General features: G+C 45.9%; 1 protein-coding gene and 1 long non-coding RNA gene across 4 annotated transcripts in view; one reads left to right on the top strand and one right to left on the bottom strand.

Moving 5' to 3' along the window:
• The first annotated feature begins 4,230 nt into the window (after positions 1-4,230).
• On the top strand, positions 4,231-18,752 carry LOC113592601 (uncharacterized). Of its 3 annotated transcripts, XR_008294389.1 has the most exons (4): positions 4,231-4,298; positions 4,826-5,077; positions 17,251-17,307; positions 18,598-18,752. It is a non-coding gene; the product is annotated as an uncharacterized LOC113592601 (long non-coding RNA). The 3 variants fall into 3 exon arrangements; XR_003412506.2 differs by lacking the exon at positions 17,251-17,307; XR_008294390.1 differs by lacking the exons at positions 17,251-17,307; positions 18,598-18,752 and adding an exon at positions 10,362-11,626.
• CDK12 (cyclin dependent kinase 12) overlaps positions 11,632-19,168 on the bottom strand; it is a 56,440-nt gene continuing 48,903 nt past the window's right edge. Inside the window, exons 14-15 of the transcript XR_008294388.1 lie at positions 12,278-12,384; positions 11,632-11,769 (exon numbers count right to left, since the gene is read on the bottom strand). The gene's annotated coding sequence lies outside the window, so the exon portion shown is untranslated. The remainder of the gene's footprint in view (positions 11,770-12,277; positions 12,385-19,168) is intronic.

Here is a 19,168-nt window from a genome sequence, read left to right as displayed (position 1 = left end):
GGGACAGACCAAATGATTTCTCCAACTCCTTCTGATTTAGCCGTCCATGACTTCAGCTGGAGGGAAAGAACAGTTGTAAAGCAAGGACTAAGTGCTACACTGGCATTTTTGCTTGCCCCCTGTATCATGTCTAGACACTGAGCCTGCCCAAAGTGTGTGTGTGTGTGTGTGCGTGTGTGTGTGTGTGTGTGTGTGTGTGAGCATGCCTGAATGTGTGCATACACACATGACCTGTAGCTCCTCCACCACCACCAAAAGAAAAGTGTTCTATTGCCCTTACCCCTTCAGAACAGAGAGCTCACTCAGCATGGCCTCAGTTTCTTCAGACCTCATCAGAGACACATCCAACTTTACACTTCCAAGGAGGACCTTAGTCATGTATCCTCTCATAGACACCCAGAGGCTTCCTTTCTGATTCCAGGTCCCAGGTCTGTAGGCAGATTACTCATGGGCTCTATCCACTTCAGCCCTGTTCTTCCTTGGCAAAGGGGAAACAATTTCAGAGGCACATGCCATACTGTTCCCTGCTCTATAACATTGCTGCTCTTCTAACCTATGAACCAAGTTAGCTGCAAGGACCTGTATTGACCCAGGCTGCTCCAATGCTCTTCCTGCCTCCAACATCTCTCTTTTGGTTCTGCCCCACACCCTATTTCCAGCAACATTAGTCAAGGTATGAGAAAGCCTGGTGCAGGACAAAGAGCCCTATTTTCTTGGGTTCCAGACTCTTCTTTGCCATTTATCATGTGATTGTGGGAAAAGCATTTACTGTGAGCCTCGATTTTCCTCATCTATGAAATAAAAATAATAGTGCCATGCCTGAAGGGTTAAAGAAGCTTAGTAATTGTGAGTATAAAACAGTCAGCACACCAAGTAAAATGAGCTACCTTCATTAATTGGTAGGGAGTACAAAGTGAGAGTACAAAGTGTCCTTTAACAGGTGAATGGTTAAACAAACTGTGGTCCATGTGGTCCATGGCATACCATGGAATAAACAAAAGAAACCAACTATGCATACATACAAAAACTTGGGTGGATCTCTAGGAGATTATGGTGAGTAAAAAAAGCCAATCCTAGAAAGTTACACAGTGTATGACTCCATTTTTGAAACGACAAAATTTCAGAAGTGGAGGAGATAAGTGGTTGCTAAGGGTTAAGAAAGGTATGAGGTAGGTGTGATTATAAAAGGGCAACATGAGGAATCATTGTGATGCCGGAACTGTTCAGTGTCTTCACCGTAGTCGTAGATATACAAATTTTTACAGGTAATAAAACTGCATAGAACACACACACACACATACACACAAACAAGTAAAACAGGGAAATCTGAATAAGACTGGTGGACTATATCAACGTCAGTATTCTGGTTGTGATACTATAGTTTTTGCAAAATATTACCAATGGATGAAAGTAGGAAAAAAATGTACAAGAGATGTATTATTTCTTAAAACTGTATGTGAATCTACAATTATCTCAAAAAAAAAAAAGCTATGATAGATTATTAATGTCTCTCTGCTAGGTATAGGAGGGAGAAGGGGCTGCCCTTGTGTTTCCATTGCAGAATTTCAAAGATTTAAAAAAAAATTATTCTCAGGGTATATCAATAAAATGATCATAACCATAGGGATGAAGGGATATTTGTATCTGTTGACTCATAAATTCTACTTTTTGGAATTTACTATAAAAATGCATGAAGGTTTATGTGTTAAGGATGTTCATTATGGATGGTATTATTTATAACAGTAAAAATATTTAAATGATTAAAAGTAGGGATGACCCTTGTAAATCATGACATATTTAGGTGATGAAATATTCTAAAGACTTTAAACATACTTAAAAAGGGTCACCTGGGTGGCTCAATTGGTTAAGCATCTGACTTTGGCTCAGGCCATGATCTCTCAGTTCATGAGTTCGAGCGTCGCATCAGGCTGTCTGCTGTCAGCATGGAGCCCGCTTAGGATCCTCTGCCTCCCTCTCTCTCTGCCCCTCCCCTGCTCATGCTCCTTCTCTCTTTCTTTCTCTCTCTCTCCCTCAAATAAATAAACATTTAAAAATTTTTTTTAAACATACTTAAAAAAAATACACCCAGCACAATGCCTGACACATAGTAGGCACTCAATAAATGGTAGTTCTTTTCACTTTACTGGGATATTCTGGGTATTAAAAAAAGCTAATGTAGGGGCACCTGGGTGGCTCAGTCAGTTAAGTGTCCAACTCTTGACTTCAGCTCAGGTCATGATCTCGTGGATTGTGAGTTCAAGCCCTGTGTCAGGCTCTGTGCTGACAATGCAGAACCTGCTTGGGATTCTCTCTCTCCCTCTCTCTCTCTGCCTCTCCCCTGCTGGCTCTCTCTCACTCTCTCAAAATAAATAAACTTAAAAAAAAAAAGTAAAAGAGCTAACGTAGGTAAATATACTGGACAAACTGTAAAGTGCCTGGCAAATGCCAGAAGTTGCTACCCTAATGGCTGTCTCTCACAGCTCCATCTTAGATGATGAAGATATACTTCCAGGTATATCTGCCTGCCTAATGTGCTCCTGGCTTGAGGCATGGGAATGGGGGAGTCTGAGTCAAGGGATTGGGGCTACTTCCTTTCCAGGAGACTGCCACTTCCTGTTCCGCATCATGAGGACAATCATGGACATTGTTCCCAGCATACCCATATTCACATATTTGATCTATAATTTCAGAGGACTCATAAAGTCTTTGAAGCAACGTCAGCCCTGTTGACTCCATAAAAGTAATAGACTATTGTTATCAACCACTGCATACCTACTGAGTACCAGGCAGTGTCCTAGGTGCTTTACATATATTATTTCACTAAATACACTCATAACCTTAAGAGGTGGTATATCTGAATTTCACAGACAAGGAAACTAGGGCACAGAGAGGTTAAGTGACTTACTAAGGTAGCACAGTTGGTAAATGGCAGTGCTGGTGCTGGAACCCAAGGCTGTCTGCCTCCCAAACTTGTGATCTAACCATCACATACTACATTTAGAAGGACTGAGAAGGAATGCACTCCCAGAGCTAGTGTAGAAATTGCATTGAGGCCCACATCTGGAGAAGCCACTGAAAAGTAATCCTGTTTTTTCAATTCCCCTTGGGTAGGCACAGACTTAAACTCATCCCAGGCAGGAAAAAAAAAAAATCTCTGAAGTAGGCCCATTCTGAAGTTTTATATCTCATGAATAAGTTTTTCCCTATGTCTAACTTCTATCTTTTTTGCTAAAATCTAATCCCTCTTCAAACCCTCATTTCCAGTAGGGACAGTGAATGTATGACATGGTGCCCTTCCATGAAAGGTCCTAGGTCAGGAGAGGCTGGAGGAACTTCTCTTTCCCTAGTTCTGTTGAGGCCATGACTAAGATGTCTCAGTCCCCTTGGTGTCTTGGATTTGATCCAAGGTATCAAACCAAAAGATAAGCAGGAAAAAAATGGACCAAGAAGAAGAGTAGAAAAGAGTAGCCTAACCAGACCAAGGAGACCAGCATAGAGAATGGCTTAGGAGTCTCTTGGGACCTTAGTGCTGGGTTAGGTGTAAAGTTAAGGTGGGCAATTTTTCCCACCAGACTCAGCAGCCAGGTTTATGTTTGACATGTATCTAGCTGGGGAGGTCTGGCCACCATTCCTCATGCCAGAGTCTCTGGTTAGTCTCAATATGACATCTCTATAGAAAGGAGAGGGCTGGGGGTTCTGCCACTCTATATTTACTCCTGTCTCAATACTACCTCACTGTGCTTGCTCAGGATCAGGCAGCCCAACTCGGGGTGCTTAGAGACGCCCAGGGAAGAGAATTATCTTGTGAGGAGGATGCTAGGATCTCAAGGCTAGGGCCAAAGCTCTTTTATCTCAACATGAGAGCCAGGAGGGTAACTAGAGCCTGAGTTTGAACATCCTTCCATCCCTCCCTCTCTCCTCTGTACACCACTCTACCCTGCTGGGGCCCAAGCATGCCCACTGCTCACTTTGGCTTCCCTCACTTCACTTACCCTATGGACAGGAGAGGGTTAAAGGCATGGTATGGGCAAGCTATAAATTTCCCATCAGTGTGGGGAGAGTAGGACTGTTGGCAGGGAGGGGGTTGGGCTGGGGGGGGGGGAGGGGGGAGCTGGGAAAAAGCCAGGAGGTTGTCTCTAGGTAACAATAAACACTGCAAGCAAGGAGCAGCTGTTACACTTACTCTCTCTGCATCACAATGCTGAAATAACACTAATAAACCAGTGTGCCCAATGCACAGGCATACACACATTTAGGGCTGAGCCCCACTGCACCCTTAGAGCTGCCCTCTGCCTCAGGTCAGGGCACTTACTGTCAGTGGACATACCAGTCTTGGCCTGGCTATCCTTGTGGGGAGGATGAGCACGAAAGAGTCAGTCTCAGAGTCAGAGTGGCATTCTCAAGTCAGGAGGGTTGCAGAGGCTGGGGATTCTGGGTTCAGACCCTGATGGCATTCACTGGTGCAAAGAGTTCAAATGGGGTAACTCTTGGCTGGGAGTTGGGAGTAGAGGAAGAGAAAGAAAAGTGTAGGGAACAGGCCACTACTTACCATATCTTCTCAGATTGGAAGGGATGAGTTGGCCAGGAGTGGAGATAGCTGAAGGGAGACAGAAGAAAAGGGAGGCCAAGCAGAAAGTTTGAGAAAGAGGAGAAACATGTGGTATTGAGGAGTGATTCTAATATCTTTCCTGGGCCTAAACTCCCCACACCTGCCTACACCCACCTGGTGCACCCAGGCTCCCCCTCACAGCACCATTTCTATACCAGAGCCAGGTGATGTGTTGGCTCAGTTCAGGACTGAGCTTTATTATGGGTATTCCAGCAGGAGGCCCTGGGTTCCTGATGCTGCCAGGGAGAGCTGGAGGAGTAGAGATGGTCCCAACTCCCTGCAGGAAGAGCAAAGAGCAAAGAGCGGCTGGTCTCTTTCTCCAACCAAAACCATCTCCGGATCTCCAGAAGCAGCCCAGCAGAGAGTCCCTCACCCCAGCTGGAGAGCAAAGCCACCAGCAACGAAACAGGCAAATGAAAATGGGCTCTGCCAGAGAATTCTCCTCCTCTTAGCCCATCCTTCACTGAGGTTAGAGGGAAGGTATTATTATCTGAATACTAGTATCAAAGATCTCTGTTTCCCTTTGCTGAAACAAGGAGGCCCCTGGGACTGTGGTCAGAGGCCTGAATGGTTCCCCTGGTCCACCTTCTGGCCACTTTCTGCTGATGTGGTCTCAAACACAATATCCTATCATCCCCCTGATTCAGAAAGGATGGAGAGGATGCACATTGCCCACCTGGCCTGTAAGAGATAAAGGAATCAGCACCTTTGAAGATCTATGGTGTCTGTTTCCAGGGAAGAGAGAACTGAGACTGTGGCAATCCTTCCAGGGAGGAGTGGCTGTGTCTGTCTGCACATGTGAATGCCCAGTACCCTTTGTGCAGCCCCAAAGGATACAATTGTATACTACTAGCCTAGCCTCTCATATCCTTTTCTCACTGGGAAGCCTCTTTCTGGGAATGCTCAGCCTTCCCTGATCTCTTCTCTCCCATTTCCCTCTATTCTTTCATAGCTGGGGCCTCTCCTTGACCCACAATCCATATGAGAGACCTTTATCCACACAGCTCAGAGTGGGGGAGAATTGGGGCAAAAGAGAGCTCTAACAAGCCTGAAGCCTCTTCCCCTCTTTTGTTTTCATAAGCTGCCCCCATTGCTATGAGTCACCAGAACCTTGAGCTCAGCTGAGCTGCCAGCAGCCTTCTCCCTCCTTGCCCTGCAGCAAGGCAGATATGCACCCAAAGGGCCCCAAGCCCACCACCTCACAGGGCCACAGCCTTTTCTTTCATCCCTAGGAATCAGTAACGCAGACACATTGAAATGAGTGAGCAAAGAAGTGTGAGAGACCCCAGCATGTGTTCTGTGCCAGAGCAGAGAGCCGGCTGCCTGCATGGTAGAGCAGAACCACCAACCAGAAGAGCTGGCACACTTGCGCACACAGCCTTGTCAGCATGTGAGAGAGGGTGCAGGAGAGGATAGGATAAGGAGGCTGTTTCAAGACCAGGCATCTCCTCCTAGCTCCCTCTCTGGTTACTGTTTATTCCCCTTGGCCTCTCTCCCTGGGTGCTGATGGACATCACAGCACTGCCACCTCTGAGGCACCTTCCTTCCCCTCCCCCATGGCTTTGGGAGCTAAAGAGGGGCTATAACAACCTTCGAGGTGTCAGGTGGGAGGTTCAGACATCTAGATGTCTTACCAACCCATGGGACATACTGAGGGAGAAGGAGGAAAGGCAGAGTCCCATCAGAGTAAAAGCTAAACCCTGGGCTAACACTGAGCTTGTTTTTCTCCAAAGTGCAGGGGATTCTGCTACCTCTGCCTCCCACTCACTTCAAGTCTACTCTTCTTTCCCAGCAAAGACTCAGCATTCCTTGTGGCCTCTAGACTCCAGGCTCTGACTCTGGGGCTGTAGATCTCCTTGCCTAAACCTTGGGAGTATGAGGCAGGGCTGGTGGGGACTACGGGAATGGAAGCCTCATTCCTTAGAGAAACATCCAGAATCTAGACTGAATGCTTTCAGGGCCTTTTGAACCCTCCACTATGCCTCTAATGTTGGACCGGGGCTGTACAAGGGTTGAGAAAGGGCCTACCGAAAGCCTGACCCCCTTTCTGCTCCTTCTTTGCTGTTCTTCTCCACTGCTCTGTTTCAAAAGAGAAAGAGCAGCTCTGTAAACAGGAGCCTCTAATAAATCTCATGAATAATATTCAATATGAACACCACCCCTCTAGGTTAGGCAGTCAGCCCCACAGATGGGACTATAGGCCTCAGTTCCCAAATTTCCCCTCTCTGTCTTCTCCCTGACTTTCCCAGATGAGAATTATCCTCTTCAATTCCCTGGCACAGTTCTCCCAGTTCTCACTACTATGGGCCCTTGGAAGTAGAGGAAGAGCTTGATGGATTCTTTCCAGACTGTCTTGGGGGAATGCGAAGGGTCCTTCTCACTTACTGTTTGTAGAGAAGGCAGAGAATGAGAGAACCAAGGAGATGACCCTGAAGGTCTACAAATAAGGGCGGTGAGTGTGGGGCACTTAGAGAGGCACATTCTGCTCTTCCTCAAGGACTCTGGGGATATAAAATGGGATACTAAGATAGAGAAGACAATTCTGGGAGTGGGGGAAAGGTGTTGGGGGCTTAGAGAGTGTGAGGAAGTTTCTACTCATGCTGCTTTCCAAGATCTCCCATCTTTGCCCTGACTCCAACTTAGTCTCCTGAAGCACAGAACACAGAATCTTGAATTTTTTGAGGAAGGAAGAAGATGCCAGGAAATGCCACTTTTGGCAACCTAGTGAGAAAGCCCCTTTTCTCCTTCATTCATTCCCTCCTTAACCCTAGTGTCTGAACAGTAAAGGAAGGAGGGAGCAGGAGTGTTGTGGAAAGTTGGAAACATGCCTCGCCCTTCTCTCCATTATGCACCAACCCCACACAAAGCCAGATAGGGCTTGACTAAATGCTCTGAGGCCATGACACTGCATGAAATGCAGGGGTATTTGTGACTTGGCTTCCAGAGCCTTGAGTTTTAACCCTGTCTCTGTTTTAGGCCTAGACATGGGACAAGAGATATAAGGCTACTCTCTACATTTCTGGGCATAATTTTGTCTAGTAGTTTAGACTGTGACGGGGAAACTTGTGATAAAATCTTTAAAAAAAAAAAAAAAGCTCAACATTTAGTCACCTTTTGGAGATTTATTTTTTGATTAAGGAACTGGGACAGTTGGTACCTTCCCTGTGGACTTTACAGAGTATAGTATAGTAAAATCCCATGAGAGTGACGGACTCTTGGGGATCTGTCTGCTTGGGAGCAAGGGAATGGATGAGGTGACCTCTGGACCTGTATGAGAGAAATGTTCCCCCAATAATGCACCTGCCTAATGCCCTTTAGTTGCTTCTAAGACTTGGAGGCCAGAGATAAGAGACTCCAATAATAATCGTGCCAACCCTCTTCCCTTGACTTTCCTCCCCACATTCTACCTACCTGCCTACCTACCTACCTACCTTTCCTTGTGGTCCCAGGAACTCTCCAAATCCAGGAACTGATTTCCCCTCTCAGTCTCCATTTCCACTTCTGTAAAGTGAAAGGTTTGGCAAGATGAGCTCCAAGTTCTCTTCCTTGCAGAAGTATGATCCTATGAGTCACACCCCAATGGCACCAGGCCTCAAGTAACGTCCAGGGTGCTTCACTTATGTCTAAATGTACAGATATATCTCTGAACCTCGCACTACAGTCCCTGGTTCTGTGGTCCCTTTCTCTTGCCATCTCTCTTCAAGGACCTCAAAGTTCTGTCCCTACTTTCCTTTCACAGTTTTACATTACTCACTGGGACAAGCCCAACTGGAAAAGATCCCAGGAGCAAGAAAATAGCCTTACCTAATAACCTGGCTGCAATTTTGCACCTCAGACCCAAATCAGCCAGTACTATTCTATGCTTTTTGGAGGTCCTAGCAGTTGGGGGGAAGTCCTGGCAACTCTCCCCAGGACCTCCCCTCCTCCTCCACCTTACGATTCTCCTTGCCAGAACGCAAAGTGGCCAGTGATTGATGGGCCTGGGTTCCTGGTAACCGCACCCAGTGGCCCAATCCTCCTCCCTTACCCAATCCCTCCCCTGTCCCTATTCAGAGATCAGATTGTCTCATGTTGGTCCCTGAGGTCCCATTAATTAAAAATACATCCAATTAAATGGCAGGTGAAAACGTGCTATTGGAGCTCTCCACCCCCCTGCCCCAGCTTGGTCTCCCCCCCTCCTTTTAAGGCTCAGCTGTGCTTTGAGCTGAGAAAAAAAAAAAAAAAACAAAACACAGAGAAAGAGAGAGGGAGAAAGAGGGAGAGAGAAGAGGAAGACATAGGGGTGGGAGGATGAAGGGGGGCTGCTATTTGAACCTCTGCCAGGGTAGCATGTGCCAGCCTGGGAGGGTGGCACTGTGCCCTGGTGTCTAATTTCTGGAGGTGTGACTAGGTTCAGTCAGCTGGGTACCCACCTCCATTTCCCTTAAAGGGGCAGAGGGAAGTCAAAGGGTGTGGCTAGCTTCTAGGCTTGATGGGTGAAGGGCAGAAGTGTAAGTGGTAGAGGGCCCTTAGGACAGGGTGTGATGTTCAGAGTTGGGAGAGTCTGAGGTCTCCATCCTTGGCATATCCCTGTTCTTCTCCAACCTGCAAAGAAGATAATGAGAAGCCGGCTGGGACCCAGGTGGCAGGGCATGGCGATGCTCCCAAGCCAGGCTGTGCCTACCCCTACCCGCAGGAAAGCTGAGGGGAAAAAAAAAAAAAAAAACAGAGGGAGGGAGGAAGGACAGAGCCATAATTTGAGTGGGAGCAGATGGGTCAGATAGGATAAAATATATAAGGATGGATGTTTATATGAGCACCACAACACTCAGCACCTTCTAGGCAGGAGGGTCTGGAGGGATCTGTCCTATTTGCCCTTCTCTAGTCAAAAAGAAGTAGCAGTAGTGTGAAGTCACCTCAACCTGGCTGCCTGGCAGGCTATGAGCAGGGTATTTCCCCTGACAAGCACTGGTCACTCATTCTCCTCCACACTTACCATGTCCCAGCATTTTGTCAGGTAAGGCATCTGTTCCACCCTCTGCCCCTCGGAAAGCCCTCTGGCCCCAAGCAATGCAAAGCTAATGGGCACTGAGAGCTGTTGGGAGAGAAGCTAGGAAAGAAGGGATGAGTAAAGGTGGTACTCAGAATCCAGGCACCAGGGGGGTGTCTGCCAACCCAGGGCCCCCGCCTGGCCTCCCTGGCAGCCTCAGTACCTCCTCACTTCACTTTAACGCTAATTGGAGATTTTAATCTGCGCTGCTGCTCTGCTCGGGGTGCTGGGGGGAGTGCCAGCTGTGCAGTAATTCCAGCAGCACCGACTGTTTAATCAAGCTGTCCTCCTGGGGAGGGGCCCTCGGGCATGGGGGTAGGAGGGAGGAGGAGAACCTCTGTCATCTCCCTTAGCCTGTTCAGCCTGGAAGGGCTTCATGGAGACTGAGGATCAATTGTGGGATACCTCACCCCCATAGGGGCCCCATCACCACTCGGATCCTCAGCAGAACCATTACACCGTAAGGGGTTGGTTTGAAGCTCCAGGGCCAAAGTAGCCCCCCTCCCCATCTGGCTTTCTGACACCTTTTTTTTGGGTGTGCTCTGGCCACTCAAGCTGCAGACCTCTACTGGACCATCTTGAGTTCTGCAAGTCTGTGTTGGGGAGGTGATGGGGGCACAGAAGGCTGAACTTTCTCCCTCTCACAGTCCTCTCCCCCACATTCTCACTAACAAAGATATTTCTCTTACAATTTTGAGAGATTTTTTTCTCTGAAAATCACAGGTGCTCCCACCCTCTGGACCAGAAAGTGACTGTGTAAGAGGCAGGGAAATAGTGGGGTGGACAGCTGAAACCTGCTACACCCTGAGGAAGAAAACCATCTACGCAAGAAGTTTGGTGTCTGGAGCTAGGGGGCTTCCCACGTTCAGCTGGAAACATACCGAGATGTCAGGCCACTAGGGTGGAGTGTTCAGGGTCTGAGTCCATTTTTAAGGAAGAGCAAGTGATACTAATTATTCTTCTGGCTTCTTGGGGCCTGGCTCTCAGGCTCTCTCTCAGGGTATTTCTGATCCCTGTCTTGGAGAAAGAATGCCCCTGTCACCTAAACTCTGTCTGCTAAGGGGCAGGAGTTTTAATTGGTCAGCAGCACCCTCATGTGGCAGAAACCAGGACTGCAGCTGCCCAAGTAGCCCAGCAACTTTGAGGTATCAGACATCCAGGTTGACATTCAGTAGGCAGAATTATAAATATTGGTGCTCTCTGACTCATCAAGGTACCCGTGCATACTTACTGATTGACCACTTCTGGGGACATTTTATGCTTTCCTATCCTTCCATCTACTGCATCCTCTGACTCAAGGTATATGCCTATCAGAGAAGGAGCACCTCACCCAGAGCTGACACTTATTAGGGCTGCTGCTTGTGTTGTCTGGCTTGCAGGGGTGAAAGAGGCACTGCTGAGAGAGGAGGCCTAAGAGCAAAGGGTAAGCTGATGTCATATCTGATGGCAGAAGAGGCTCTGGCACCCTGCCAATTTTCTACAAGTGCCAGACAAGAGTTACCACCTGAATTCCAGAGACTATCACCTAGTGGTGGGTTTCTGCTGTACAGAAATCCATTCTTACTCCCTAGGGAGGTCTGGGAATGAACAGGGACAGATTATCAGAGCCTGAGATCCTTGTCCTTGAGAATAGACACCAGATAAACACTTTTCCCTCAAAAGATCCAGGTATTCTCCAAGGATGCCAGGCCACTGGGCAGAATGTACATCTGGGGCTTTAGACTTCTGGCCCCAAGAGAAATGCTACCTGTCATTGGACCCTTACCCTCCATGTGAAATCTCATCTGTTTACTGGTCCCTTCTTCCCACACCCACTAAATGGGGGAAATGGTTCTGTACTGTAGAAAGGGCTGGATATTTAACATCAGCAAGATCTTGCTAAAGATTAAAGCTGAAAGTCACAAGGCAGAGAACATCAGAGAGAAATACTCCCAGAGAGAAATATAACCCTGTTTGGGGTTGGTGGGTACAGAGAGGCAAACCTACCTGGCAGCAAGAAGAGTGGGGGGTGGGCACTAGAAGCTGGTGACCTGCCTGGTTCTGGGCAATGAAGATGGAGAGAAGCAGGCTTGTAGGTCTCTACTTCTGGTGCTTTGCACAATGTCTAGACAGGTGGGAGCTCCCATCAAACCTGGAAAGGAGGTAGAGAAGCTGATGGGAGGTAGTAAAAAGGGACAGTATGCCCAATCCTGACTCAAACGGGAGAGAAAACAACTTCTTGGGGAAGAAGAAGGCAAGGCTGTGCCTGTGTGTGTGTGTGTGTGTGTGTGTGTGCGCGCGCATGCATGCTCCCGGTGGGTGAGTGGGGCAAGCATTGGAGAGGAGAGGTTGAGAGTAGTCAACATCAGTACTCCATCAAAGAGGAAAACCCATTAGCTCAGTGGGCCAAGAGGAAAGGAGAAGAATGAAATGGCTTTTGGTGCTGATAAAGAGAGATACTTACTCTTACCAGGGGGAGAAATTGTCTGTGAGAAAGTAGGACATCATAATAGGGTCAAATAAAAAGCTAGGGAAACGCCTCTGGAGATCTTTGGGAATAAGAAACTTCCCTGAGACTAGTTGTATGGGGCAGGGGAAGGGGGGAGGGTAATCCTTTACAAAAGTAATCCTGAAGCCTCTGATTGGCCTTAGGTCCCTACCTGGCTTAGAGTCTATGAAAGAGACTGAATGTGTCAGGGCTCCAGATGCTAGGTGACTGATGGACTTCACCAAACTCCTCAAGGGCCATCCTTCCTGCTGCTGCCACCTGTAAAGGAAAATGACAGGTTACATTATGAGACAAGGGACTAGACACCAAAGAGAAATTTGGTCTTTCACCCAGGGAATATGGCCTTAGTAGGTAACAGTGATGGTGATGATAACCATTCTTCCAATTCCCTCAAATCTGAATTCACAAAGCCCAGAAGGATTAAGAGGAACTTTAAGTATGCTTCCAGAGAGAGTTATAACTGTTCTAAGATGCCTACCTCTAGGGAACTAGCTCCCAGTCTGATAAAGTAAAAACAATGGTTCCTACACCTAAGAGGTAAGTTAGGAATTCAACACAACTAGAAGCTATGAAACCCAGAATTATAAAGGGTGATGAAAGTTCAACGTTAATACAAAGTTAATGCAAGAAGGTGACTCAAGAGGAGGCCATCTAGTTTTAGATCAGATCACCAGCTTGTATTCAAGATTATCTGTTTTGTCTTGTCCAAAACAGCTTCTTCCAGAAAGGCTTGGAGGCAGGGGCGCCTGGATGGCTCAGTCAGTTAAGCATCCGACTCTTGACTTCAGCTCAGGTTATGATCTCACTGTTTGTGAGATCAAACCCTGCATTGGGCTGTGCACCAACAGCTCGGAGCCTGCTTGGGATTCTCTTTCTCCCTCGCTCTCTGCCCCTCCCCCACTCACGCTCTCTCTCTCAAAAATAATAAAAATAAACTAAAAAAAAAAAAAGGCTTGGAGGAAAATACACAAGAAAGTCCTATGAGACAGAAAGGAAGTTTGTGAGGGGACAGCAGACTTGATACACTTTGGACAAGAAGGGCAGTCATATACATTCCCTACATAGGGAAGAATCTGCATGGGGACCAGATTCACGTTCCCCCTATATTATCAGTTGGGATGTGATGGAGAAAATGTAAAGGTTATGCTTTGGGATCTATTTCTTTGTCATTAGCAGACAATGTTCATTTTGCAGATCCTTCGTCCCTCTGACCTAGATTCATAACTCTGTCTCAATGCTGCCCAGTGGTACCTTTCTCCCTCTTAAGATTCTGATTCCAGCTCAGGGACTCTTTAGCATTTTCCTCCATGCACATCATTGGCTCTCAGACTTGTATGTTCAGAAAATAAGCATTGAAAGTGACTGTAGATACATCTCGGAGAAGTTCCAAAGGGGTAGTCTCAGCACAGAGCAAGAGGACTTCTGAACCTGTTGTGCATGTCAGTTCATTGAGCACACTATTTAGGGCCTAGGTAACAGCAGAGCAACATACCCCTTCCTGCCACCTCCTCAAAGGAGAAAACCAACAACTCAAAACTTAAATAATAAGGGGGGGGGGAGTAGAAGGTGCCCCCTCCAACCTCTTTTCCCTGTAATCTCAGAGAATATCTCATTTTACTCAGAGTTCTATAATCCCTTCTCTTGTTCAGAGACTCCCCTTAGTTTCCCAGTAGGTGAGATGTGTTTTCTTTCTCCCTTCCTTCTGATTTTGCTTTTCTACAACTGTATTGTAATATAAAGGAGCCAGAGTTGGGATTTAGGGTAAACTCCTGCTCTCCAAACCCCAGAGATGGTGGCAAAGTGCCCTTGGAACATGGGGGTAACTCCGAGGGCATTAAGATCTTTGGCCTTGGCTGCCACTTGCTTCCCAATGAACCAGAGCTCCTGACTAAATAAAAATTACATGTGTACAATTTGCATATTATAGAAAGATTAGTCTTTGAGGTAGAAACTATAAAGCTTCTCAGTTTTTCTACTAGTGTTTTTCACATCCACCTTTCCCCCCTCAATCCATCCCTCCCCCCTCAAAACCCTACAGCCCTTAGCTTCCTTTCTTGAGAAAGCTCATTGTTCTCAGGAGTTGGCAATCTTAAAGCTAGGGGTTCTATACTCAAGTAGGTTAAGATTATGGCCTCTTGGATTCCAGTCTTGGCTGGCTGCCACTAACTCACTCACTGTGAGACAGTGGGCAAGGCACTTCCCTTCCCTAAACCTGTTTCCAGGCTTGTATACCTAAAGAGTGAATTAGGTGATCTGTAGGTTCTCTTTCTACCTCTGGCCATCTATGATTCTTTGAGGAAAGACACACTTCCTTTTATCAGGAAGTGAGACATTCCTGCCCTTCACACCTTCTCTCTGGGCCACTGCAGAAAGAAGCTCCCCTCTAGATGCCTACCTTTCTCATGCTGGCATAACCAAAGGGACAAATGAAGGAGTCCCAGTAGGAGGCCTTCTCTTAAGTGACAAACTCCTTCTATTATGAAGAGATGTTGAGAAGGTGATCTAAGTCTAACTCTGAATCTTGACAAAGCAGAGAAGAGTCAAGGCAGGTATGGGGCAAGAAAGCATGCCCTGCGCCGCCCCCCACCCCCCCGCCCACCTCACAACATACAACTTAGACTGTCTGAACACACACTTGGCTTTGCCCTAGGGAGGACCATGTTCAAATACAACTGTATGTGGATGGAAGAAGAAAGCAAGGACATGTGTAAACACATCTAGAGCATTGACACAAATGTCCAATCAGCGCAAATACACTCACTGCTGTTCCATCCTACATTAGGCCTATATGTGCCTTATAAGAAGCTATGGTGAGTGGGGGTGGGGGGGCACCACATCCCAGTCTTACCCCTCCCCAAAGTCAGAAAGGAAGAGACAGTGAGACAGGAGCTACTTGGCTTCCTATAAATTGTTTTGTCCTTCCTCACAGCTGCAATCAGAAGCTAAGGGCTCCCGCAGGCCTTGTTCTGATCTGCTGCAGGCGATGGAGGGTTTTTGAAACGGAGAGGACTTGGCTGCGGCCCCGTTTCAGCTGCCATTGGGGCTGGCTAATGGGCTCATTCGGGAAGACCCCCGCCTGCTGCACTAAAGAGTCCCCCGCGGACCCCCTCCCCAATCCCAACCCAATTAATAAATGGGGGCTCCCACTTTATGGCTCTGGGAGCAGGAACCAGAGCTACAAATGACCCCCAGGGAGGGACAGAAAAAGGCCTTCCAAGAAACAAGCTGGAGAATTGTGCATCCATAGGCACACGCTGCCACAGGCTAGTCATATCCCATTTTCAAAGCATTAAAGGGGAAGAAACTGGCAAAAAACTGTATTTTCTTTCCTAGATCTGGAGAGGGACAGCATTCTTGAAGTCTGTGGGAACACCCTAGCAATAAACTCTCTTTACCCAGTTCTCCAACCTGAAAAGGGCAGGTGATCATCTGGGCACAGAGCACATGCTTCACTATTTTCTAGGAGCACCTCCCCCTCTTAGATTCTGAAATACTGAACAAAGACACATCCCATCAATTGGTTAATGAAGTATACTTCCTACTTCTTAAAAATAAAGCAGCTACCTTTTTCCAAGCTCCCATCATAGTCAATAGGATAAATATGTCGGGTCATCTCTCCTTTCACATCCAAACTATCATCAAGCCTTGCTAACTTCTATGGACCCCCTTCCTTTCTTCTCATTCTCCCAGTCACACTGTAGTGCAAGCCCTCAGATAAAAACCAAAATATCCTAGCAAACTTTCTTGCTTCCTTGACCCAGTACAGCTGTGAAAGTCCTCAACATCATAATCATCCCCATCATGCTTCTGCTTCCCGTTAATGCTTACCAAATCAAATCCAAATTCCTCATTCCAGCCGACAAGACTGCTCCTCCTAATATTCCCTCCCCTTACCACACTGAGTGATCCATTCAGACTTCTGCACACAACACACACAAACGTTCTTCTGTAAGTTTTCTTCGTCTGAACACCTTCTCTTCTGTTCCCCTGTCTTCACTACCTTCAAAGAATCTTTTCTGGTTAACTCCAGTTTTTAAAATTACTTCTTGACTATGACTACTTCTGTACTAGGTTAGTATTTTATTTTACAGCCTGCATTCACATGCTGACTTATAAACATTGATTCCTTACTTCCCACTCAAGTGTAAGACTCATCTCACTAGATCCAGAAACCTCCTAAAAAAGTGAGACCCTCCCTTAATCTCCCCCAGAAGTTGTCCTATACCCCAGACAATGACTCAACTAATGACATTCCTGCTCCCCACTGAAGCAACCCTCATGGTAGAACTCTCAGGATAGCATATCAAAGAACTACGAGGAGTAGAATCTTATTCTCAATAGCAATGTCCTATCAACATTGAACTTGGCACTAAGTCTTTCCAAAATTATAAATTGTTTCATGACTTTAAGATGTGTTACAAAACAAAAACCCGAAAACAAGCATGGTCATCAAAGGCATTTGTTTATCTCCTTGATCCTTGGTATATAAACACTATTTTATTTGAAGACCCCTTAGGATGAGAAACCCCATTTTGTTCCCTATCTCTAAGATTAACCTATACTCTCAGGTCATGAGCTGATTTTCTAGAATGCAAATCAATTCCAGAGTCCACAGTAATCTTGTTCTCTACCAGTCCTGCCTCTAGCCTACCTCTGTGCATCATATTTTTGGAAGGTCTCCAGGAATAGAGAAGTTATTCATGAGTCTGAACTATTTAGTGAGTACTTCCCTAGATTAACCTCACTCTCAAACTCTCTTCACTTCCTATAGTTTAGCCGTATGTGGTTAAACAATAAAAAATGACCTGCCACTCCCCTTATCACCTACACATGGCTCAGAATAATAAGGATTTGTTTTTTACTCCTTCCATCCTTTAGCTTCAAGGTGCTTAAGGGTCAAGATAATAAAAGCAAAGCACTTAGCACAGTGCCTGACACATAGTTAGGTTTCCAACATTACTTCCTATTCCCTCCCTCCTTCCTCCCAAAACCACAGGTTCTCAACCTTTCTAGGCCTGTTTGTTCACTGGCTGAAGACAGCATTGAACTAGACAAACTAATGTCCTTTTGTAGTTCTAGCATTCTGAGTCTAATTAACATATTCTGTTTTGTTTACTCTTCTAGGCACTGCCTTCACTTGGATCTAAAAACAAAGGAGAGAGGAATAATGCTATTTTCCAGGTTGACCTAAAATATATAAAACTACTTTCAGGGGAATTTTAAAACTCCAAAAATACAAATAACTTTTTAACATGATACATCTGAATCATTCCTTATTTTCAAATTATTCTCTTGAACTATGTGGATAGCAGAGGGAAGCAAAATTTTCCTAAATATTTGCTTAATATAATCAAGCTTCCCTAGTGAAAATGTCTTCAAAGCATCTCCCAACCTAAGAGTTCTAGGCCCATCTTCCAACCATACAGGTAACACTACTGTAATCAATGGGAACTCTTTACTGACAGTGGTGCTTTAATGGGCCTACCTGAAATGAACTGTGAACCTTTAAGGCACTTATCCTTCTCACTAGCCCAACCATAAATTTTCCTTCCATCCCACATTCCTATCTCTTCTTTAAAAGCAATTATACCCTAAGTCTCTTTCTGCAGCTACCAGCCTGCTCCAGTTCTCCTTCTTTGCCTTCTTTCCATCTCCTTCTCATATTGCTTCATTTTATATGAGACCTTTGGTCCCCTAACATAAAATGCAAACACTGGTACAAGGCCAAACTCCGAAGTTCCTGAACTTATAAAAGGGATCATAATCCTAAGCTTTCTCTAAGTCTTTGAATTTGGCTTTTCTCCAGGACCAAAAGCATTCAAAATTGCATTAGCTTTGGTGGGGAGGGTTGTCTACCTACAAGCTAACCTTCATCAAAGGTGTCCCTCATTTGGTACTGTAGATCTGAGACACAGGAGGGAAAAGGATCCTCTCCTTGAGACAGCCATCAGAATAGGCTCCTTAAAGAAAAAAAAAACAAAACAAAACAGCCTCCAAGCCACAGGCTTTGCTTTTCACTTAGCTCTGATTGCTACCTTGTAGCCTTTGTAAGGTTTCTCCTTACCTCCCTCAAGAGATGGTTTAGCTTGGATAAAATGCCCTTCATTCCTTTGGAACTATTAACAACCATGCCAGAGGAAAACATCTAAAAATCTGTTTCCAGGTCCTAGGAAACCTATGTCTAAGTGAACATACTTTATGGCTATACTCTCTTATTCTAGAGAAGTATGCTGTGGCTATTGGCTACATATTAAGTTTCACTAACAACCACCCATCTAGAGAGTATTAAAGACTAACTTAATAGCCCCTTTCTCTCAACCTTGAACCACTAATTTTTGAGGTATATATGAGAGCAACCCAGTGACCAAAGTGTTTTGGCATTCTAGTGATTAATCACCAGGGCCTCAAAGCAGTCCTCATCTGCTTTCTCATGGATAGCAGGGCCTTCTCACCAAGCTTTACTTCCCACAGACACCATCTGCAACTGAGCTCAGAAATGTCATCACCAAAAGCACGTCTCAGGATATGAGGGAAGAGGATGAAGTGAAATGTTGAGGCTCCCTGCCCTTCCTAGACCAGTAATCTCTTTTATCCCGCACAACATAAATTAAAATCTCCTTAGCAATAAGAAAGTATGATTATTTTGCTTTCTCCTTCACCTCTCACTCAGTAATTTGAGGATCTGTAATAGAAACGCGTCTTCTGAGTTGCCTCTCATCACCCTTCAAAACTATGAAGCAGCAGTAACTCTAAATACCTTGCAGGATTAAGCAATCAATACCTCTTGTAGGCTTACGGCATGGCATGCAAGTTGGGTAGTGAGTGAAAAATAGGAAACGAAAAGAAGTTGGGTGGACAGGAGAGATGGAGAAACGGCTGCATATGGGGAGGAGTGGTAGAGTCCCCCCCAGCAATCCCTTCAGGTGTCATACTTCCCCCAAAGTCTCTCAAACCTAGTTTGGAGTAAATATTCACTTAAGAGTATTCCTAGGGCTATAAGGAACACTAAAATTATCCCTATGGATGAGAAATGCCATACCCG

This window comes from Acinonyx jubatus, chromosome E1 (genome assembly GCF_027475565.1).
Source record: "Acinonyx jubatus isolate Ajub_Pintada_27869175 chromosome E1, VMU_Ajub_asm_v1.0, whole genome shotgun sequence".
In the NCBI taxonomy this organism is placed as follows: Eukaryota; Metazoa; Chordata; class Mammalia; order Carnivora; family Felidae; genus Acinonyx; species Acinonyx jubatus.
The sequence above is the reverse complement of the archived record's forward strand: the minus strand, read 5'-3'. Positions and strand labels throughout refer to the sequence as shown.